At 30.5% G+C, this 8,477-nt stretch overlaps 1 non-coding gene across 1 annotated transcript; it reads right to left on the bottom strand.

Moving 5' to 3' along the window:
• Positions 1–7,912: 7,912 nt before the first annotated feature.
• Positions 7,913–7,994, bottom strand: Trnas-cga. Its single transcript has one exon. It is a non-coding gene; the product is annotated as a tRNA-Ser (tRNA).
• Between the last annotated feature and the right edge of the window lie 483 nt (positions 7,995–8,477).

The following is an 8,477-nucleotide window of genomic DNA, read 5'->3' as shown; positions in this document are numbered from 1 at the left end:
CCCAAAAATTTTCTTACGAATATGCATTTGAATGATCATTCATTACTACTCTGTCGTCAAAACTTTGAAAAAAATCCCACCCCATGCAAATGTTTACACTAATTTGTTTCTGAATTCATCTTAACATAATGGCTTTTAAATTTGGCAGTGCCCATACATATTCATTATGATTTTTGTTCATACCATCCTTAGTGAAATAAAGCTCGTCAGATCACATGACAAGAGAAATAAATTTATTATTTTGTGCATGTTTGAAGCAATGTCATGGACAAAATTCTAGTTGTATCAACTAGTGGGCCTACTTTTAATTTAAACGTAAAAATAAATTATTTAAAATTCTTGTAACTCCTAAACGAAATGGAATTGGACCTATGTTCATAGAAAACAAAATGTTCAGAATGGGCACAACTATCATCTGTCAAAGTGTGTTATTGAGCTTGTAGAACACCGTGTATAATAAAAATTTTGAGCTTTTTTAACCGCATCATCAGAATCATCCAAAAAAAAATGATCAAGGCTCTAACGTAAACAAACTGAAATCACAGGGTGGTTTAGAAAAGATTTGACTATTCTTGAAAACCTAAAAGTTATAGAAGCACAAGAGTTATTGGGTGTAAAAATCAATCAAATGAAAGCTACCAAACTTCCACTGTATGAATGAATACCTACGAGGAAGCAAAGTATATTTATCACACGCTATATACATACATCGAAATGGGTGGGTAATCACAAGGGTCAGTTTATAGGGGGGATTGAAACTTATTGTATGATTCAATCATGGGGGCCTTCGACAAAAGAATGACTCACGTAGGAATTGTAACCCCATTCTCGGATCATGTCGGCAACCCTGATTAAATGATTATCAACATCAAGTTAGCAACAGCTCTTCAGGCGACTACTAGTTGATCCACAATGAGGTTATGTTTAGATCATTTTCCAGCGATTACTGCGGTTAATTTACATAGCTGGTTATAACATCTATTTTGCAATTTGATGATAATAAACGAAGGATTATGATTCAACGTGAAATTTCGTGAATCATTGAGGTTTTTGACTATCTAATTTCTTATGGTTGTATTATGAATTGGAAATGAAAAAAGTATTAACGCAATGCTAATCCTGGATTTTAGTCATGATTAAATATGATTTTAATTGTGATCAGTGATTGGGAATGAAGAATTCAGGATGAGAAGTCTACGAAAAATATAGTTTTGAGCCTTTTCTCTCAGTTGATAGAGGAATCTTCAGAGGGGATAATTTTAGTATTAGGTATTTTTTGAAATCTCATGGAAAATACTCCAAATGGTAACTTTTTCCTTGCAGTTGATGTAAATTCAAAATATTTCGTTTTATCTATTCTGTTTTTGATTATTTTATTTTATTATCTTCATTTCATTATTTTTTCGATTCATTTCAATTTTTTATGAAGGGTTTTTCAGTACTAGGTTTCATTTTGAATAGCCTGCTAGGCAGCTGTCACTTTTGATTGAGGTGTTTGACTATATAATTTCTTACCGTTGTATTATGAATTGGAAATGAAAAAATGATTAACACAATGCTAATCCTGGATTTTAGTCACGATTAAATGTGATTTTGATTGTAATCAGTGATTGACAATGATGAATTCAGGATAAGGATCTGAAGTCTACGAGAAATATAGTTTTGAGTCTTTTCTTTCAGTTGATAGAGGAATCTTCAGAGGGGATAATTTTAGTATTAGGTATTTTTTGAAATCTCATGGAAAATACTCCAAATGGTAACTTTTTCCTTGCAGTTGATGTAAATTCAAAATATTTCGTTTTATCTATTCTGTTTTTGATTATTTTATTTTATTATCTTCATTTCATTATTTTTTCGATTCATTTCAATTTTTTATGAAGGGTTTTTCAGTACTAGGTTTCATTTTGAATAGCCCGCTAGGCAGCTGTCACTTTTGATAGAGGTGTTCGACTATCTAATTTCTTACCGTTGTATTATGAATTGGAAATGAAAAAGGATTAACACAATGCTAATCCTGGATTTTAGTCACGATTAAATGTGATTTTGATTGTAATCAGTGATTGACAATGATGAATTCAGGATAAGGATCTGAAGTCTACGAGAAATATAGTTTTGAGTCTTTTCTTTCATTTGATAGAGGAATCTTCATAGGGAAAAATTTTAATATTAGGTAATTTTTGGAATCTCATGGAAAATACTCCAAATGGTTACTTTTTCCTCGAGGCTGATGTAAATTCAAAATATTTCGTTTTACATATTTTGTTTCAATTTATTATTCATATTATCTTTATTTCATTATTCTTTTAATTTATTTCAATTTTTTATAAAGGTTTTCCTGTAATAGGTTTCATTTTGAATAGCCTGCTAGGCAGCTGTCATATTTGAAGTTGTCATCTTTTGACATTTGACAAAGAAAACGACGTCATTACTAAAAATGGAACGATACACGCTTCAATAACGCATTGTCAAAATTCACTACAAAAATTGTAAAAATTTTGCAGTTCGCAAAACTAAAGCTCTTTTGGGTCATCGCAAAGTATCTTCTCAGCTAGCAATTATGAAACTGCGGTGGAAAAATTTGAACTGTTGGGAAAAGTGATGTGAGGAATCAAAACCATGAGCGATCTCAAAAACAACTGTGAATATTGCTGCTATACATAGTGTTGACGAAAACCCTATAATAGCCCCCGAGATCTTGTGATTTAACCTTTTATGTCTATGGATTTAACACCTTTAGACATTTTTTGATGATGATGATGAAATGAATATCTATTGATTTCTCTCAAAATATGCTCGTTTTTTTTAATATCAAAATGAAACCCTATATTGGATAACCCTATATTATTTTGATCAGTTCAATTATTTGTAATAATTTATTGTATTTTTTGAATTTTCATTCCAATAGAGTTATAAATAATAAAAGAATTTGAAAAGGAGAAAAGTACTAATGTTGATGCAGAAACTTGAACTAAAAAATATTTTGAGGAACATTCAGAGGAGAATTTATAATTATCTAAATTTATATTAGGAATGGGTGCTAAAAGGTTCAATTCTAAACCAATTCAAATATTAATTAATGAATAAGCGGAAATAGAAATTGAAGTCCCTATTATTATTAAAATTAAAAATATTAAATTTATAGTTTTAATTATAAAGAAAAGGGGTATACCTTCATGAATGGGGTATGAACCCATTAGCTTCTTTAGCTTATCTTTATATTCTAGTATAATATGTACGAGAGTTTTTGAAACTTTAAGAAATATGTAATTTAATTTCATTGAATATCAGACAAAAAATGATTAACAACTATATAATTCAACTTATTAATTTAAAAATCAATAAGTTAAATTTTATTATAAAGTTTTGTATTAATTAGAATACTTAAGTTTTTTATACTTAAGTTTTACCTTTTCTTTTTTATTACCAGAATTAATTTACTAATTATAAAACCCTATCAAATAGACTTATATTGATTATTTAATTCCATATCCATATCCACGTTTTCAAATTAATATCTATTAAATAACTATAATAAACTTAATTTCCACTAAATTGAAATACGGCATTACGACCATTGTTTTGCCATGTAATCATTTCAACTGATGCATTGATTCAATATTCACAGCTGACGAAGTGTTGTCGTTTTATTATATTATAATTTTATGGAAATTAGGTCTAATATTTTTATTGGTAGGACTATTTGTTGAACAAGAATTCTTTAGTTTCTTATTTCATTTTTTGATTTATTATGTATTCATTAAATTAATTTATTCATTGATTGAGGTCATTTTTATTTTCATTTATTATATTTTGACCACAAAAAATTGTAAGCAATGAAGTGCTCCGAAACAATTACATTATTATACATTTATTATAATTTTGTGTGAATTGTGTTCATTATTTGTATTTGTCTAAGTTTCATTTTTTCAGAATAAAATATTTCAGTTTTTTCATTTTATTTTATATTAATTTTAATTTTCATTATTCATATATTTATTCAGTCATTGTTTTTTCCATTATAATTCATAAAATTTTCCCTTCCCTTTTCATCGCAGAATATCCAACCGACTCCAAAAATCGCAAAAAATAAACCAAAATGGCATAAACTCACGACAAGCCAAAACAAATCAGAGAAAGCTACCGACAAATAAAACCGCGATTGGAACGATCGAAAATCGTCCATTGTCGCGCTTAAGCTTAAGGGGTGACATACGTGGCGAGGGACTGAAGGAGCGGAGGCGGACGGAAGGCCATCTGTCAGGGGGAATAAGGAATGCACGTGCCATTGAGTCATCTAGCAGGACGGTTGATTCAGAGAGATGAGTGGCCCCGTGGATGCGCTCCTTGGCGTGGCGTTAAATGCGCGCTGTGCCCTCGGCTTGTAGCGTCTCCGGTAGGGTTAAGATTGCCACGGACGTCGGGTTTTGTACGCTCGTTGAATTTGGTGTTTGAACACCATGTCTATGTTTACTTTTTCAGCGGTCAGTTCACAAAAGGAGGCTGTTTTACGCTAGAGACCATCGATTTATATGAGGTTTTCTTTATTATTCATTTTAAAGATTTCGTCATTGCAGAAAGGCCTTATTTATTAATTTTTTCGAAATTTAAAAAGAATTAGATCACTTTTTTATTAATATTAAAATAAATATATAAAATAAAAAAAAATAAAATAAATATAAATAAATATTAATATATACATGATATAACCTTACGAACAAACATTTGTTTTTTTATGAATTCTCACTTAAAAATATCATACAAAAATTCCTGTCAAGGCTGAAAATCCGGTTTTTATAAATTGAAAATAATGACGTGAAAGCGTATTTGAAATCTTGCATGAAGTAGAAAAGGATGGTAAATCAGAGGAACGTTTGAGATTACTTCACTCATCCTGAAAAGTCATGGGATCTCAAAAACGCTGAGGGGATTGAAGCAGCTAAACTTTGGCAGACCACGGGAATATCACGTGATGTAAACTCCTCTTAAGTGGAGTGTCGAATGAGCCTAGTAGAAAATTAAGTATCGTTTATAAACTATATTGCCAACATCACATTTAATCATTATGACGGTTTTTTTTTCAAGAGCTTGAGAATCTAAAGTAATAATACAAGTCAGACATATTGTTGGAATTAATTTTTCATAATTATAATCTGATAGAAAAATTCATGGAATTTATTTTTGAATATGATTTCCACCAATTCCCAAATTTTCACTACTTTTTCGAATAAATCTGGCTGTATGACGCCAATGGTGGCTTGAATATTGGCTTCCACTATGTGAGTGTGGTGCAGAAGAAACCATTGACCACTTGGTGAATACTTGTCCAATTCATAAATTTCATGGTGGTTTCCAAACTATCTATTCAGTTTCAAATTCTTTTTCAGAATCAAATCAATACAATGGAAACTAACATTTATTACTCCTTTCTGTTTATTTTCTTTTTTGCTTTCAGATTATCATTAATTTCATGATTAAGTCGTCAACCGTTGGTGAATAGAAAGGATGGAGAAGATTTTTTTGGATGAAGAAGAAGCCCTTCTATATAAATGTGTCAGCTTATTCTGTAAACAAATACACAAACAAGTCACTGCACCTATACAGGGAGACAGAGTTTTTGCTGAAGTTTTTTATCTGTGCTCTTGTATCATACGTTTAAATGTGTTGAAATCCCCAATATTTTGATGACCTATTGAATGCATGTGCATAAGATTGTTTAATATACATTACTATTTAGTACATATTCAATAGATTTATCTGATATAAAAAAATTTAAAATTGAAATCACAAAACTTATTGTAGATATTGAACCATGTTTTATAAAGGAATTCATGCAATATTCTTTCAGGTCTTCATTTTTGATGAATTTGTTACATTTTTGACTGCTTAATCTTTTCATTTGTGTATATGTAGTAACATTGATTATGGAAAATAAAGATTATCTTAGGTGAATCGATTTTTTAAGAACCATTGAGTTTTTACTGGTTAGGCCTAGGCTTATTGAGTAAATAGTTAAGATTATCGAATTATTCCATCCGCACTTATATGCGAGATAACGATCGCGTATTGTATGGCCCCCTTTAATCTCGAAGCTATCTACGGTGAGCGGCGATCACGTAGGCCTGTTACGCGGTTGCGTACATCAGCTAGTCAATGGTCTACAAAGTGATGAACTTGGGACTTGCAAGGCTTGGAACTGTAGTAGCAGAGTTCAAATCGGAATGTTTTCACTCTAATCACTTGTGACTGGTGACGTAGGAGCGTAGATCTGCAACAGCGCGCGCGAAAAGTTCAACATCGACGTTCATCCGTTCACCGAATGATTAATTTCGAATGGAAATTGATGAAATCGTTATTATTTGGAACGTAGCCGTTTCTCTCTCTCGTTGTTTGGTTTCGTTTGGATGTTTGTTAATCATCAGTGAGACGAAGCTGATTATTCTACAGGATAATATTTGCTATGTTTCGCATTCCGATGTATTTTAATTTTTTTTTGGTCCTTCGATCCGGATTTACTGAATTCTATGGTTGAGAAATTGTAACTCCCGAACGGAATGTGTTAGAGACTTGAAATTTTCAGGGTAGGTTCAGGGATCGAATGTCTTGGTGGAGTTTGTTAATGGCCTTGAATCCATTTGAAGGTTTCGGAGTTATGACCCTTTGAAATTTTGATTTCTCAATAATTGATTAAATAACCATCGGATCGAAATGAAATTTAGAAATGAGCTGTGAAAAAGTAAAACAAAAATTTATTGCGAAATTTCATTAAGATTAAGAAAAATTGTTTTCGGGGAATTTCGATAATTCTGTAATAAATTGTGTATATAAAATACATCGATAAAATGTGTTATTCAAATATTCAACTATGTATTTTTACATGGGAAAAAAATTCAATTTATCTAATCTTATAACACTCTGAACCACAAAATATCTTCATTACGAACAGGCTGTCAGGTTGATTTGTTTCTAATTTTTTCGGTCATTTGCGGGAAGATTGAAAAAAATATAAAGATGAAAAAAAAATGGACAAAAATTTCTTAAAGAGTCGTATTCATGACCAGAAGAATCTGCATTATTAATTTTCAAAAAATTTTTATTTTCAATAAAATAATCGATAACTTCCGAAGTATACAAATTTGAATGCAGATTGTTAGTTTTTTATTATTTGTTGCCGATAACAAATGATCTATGTCTACAGGAAAAATAGATCCTTTCAACCTTATATCTTTTCGGGTTTACGAGCTTTTTCGTTTCTTCAATAAAATTATTAAAAAAAAAAATTATAAACGATATAATTGTTTATCACATAATTCTATGTTTTCATGGAAAGCACGTAATATATTAATTGAGAAATTGTATTCTATTGTAGAACTTCATAGGTAGGTTCATGAAGAATTTCGTAAAAAAATACAATTAATACGAATTCAAACAAGTGCGCAATAGCTCCAAATCAAGTTTTTTCATTTAATTATTGAATAAGGATTTAATTCGTATGTGGTCCTCGAATAACTTAGGAACGAAATCATCATTTACATATCTTCAAATATTATATCATTTTTCTTCACTCACTGATATTCATCTCGATAAAAAAATTCGAGACGTTCTCACAATTATTCTAGAATTCAATGAAACAATGAATTTTATTCTCAATTTCATCAATCTGAATGACGAATAAAGGTCAAACCTCAAAAAGAAACAAAATAATTTCAACATTCGTTTATAATTTGCGTATGTTCAATCTTCAATCACACATTGCGTCCTAGACTAAACTAGAAATTGTATTCAATGTATCTACGTAAATAAATAGTAAATTTCAAAATATTCTTATCGAACACTTTATTTCACGAAAATATATCGAATTCATGCATAAACAAGAAACATCCATACAAATTTATCTCTGGTGGAAAAAAAGTATCGCTGCGAACAGGATTCGAACCTGTGCGGGCAGAGCCCATTTGATTTCGAGTCAAACTCCTTAACCACTCGGACATCGCAGCTTGATGTAAAGATGTGAAATTTAGTTCTATAATAATAGCGTCTCATGTTCAGAATGCAATAATGTATTGATTATTTTGAATAGAATCTTACGAAGATACTTGATTGGTTTGAAAGTATCCTCCTATTCAATAAATACTTCAAAAGAAAGATTTATTTCCAAACTAAAAACAGAGGAATGAACTTTTTCATCTAGAAATTATTTTAAAAATTTTTGTGCCTAAGTAGGTATGCCACTTTTGTAGGAATAGAAATAAAAATTAGGTACGGAGCGGATATTATAATCAAGTCCGAAATTTGGTCCACAGTTGTAGTTGTATAGTATCTCCCTACTTAAAAAACTCGTTGGCATTGAGCACATTCGAAATATTCAAATTAATTAGATACCTCAAGCTATTGAATATTCATCTGAAATAGGTATCTTTTCTCTTTCGAGCAGAACTCTAAATTTAATTTTCGCAGGTTTCAAATATTTGTGGGCATTG

The sequence above is a fragment of the Harmonia axyridis genome, chromosome 4, assembly GCF_914767665.1.
Source record: "Harmonia axyridis chromosome 4, icHarAxyr1.1, whole genome shotgun sequence".
Classification (NCBI taxonomy): domain Eukaryota; kingdom Metazoa; phylum Arthropoda; class Insecta; order Coleoptera; family Coccinellidae; genus Harmonia; species Harmonia axyridis.
This window is presented reverse-complemented; position numbering and strand designations above follow the sequence as displayed.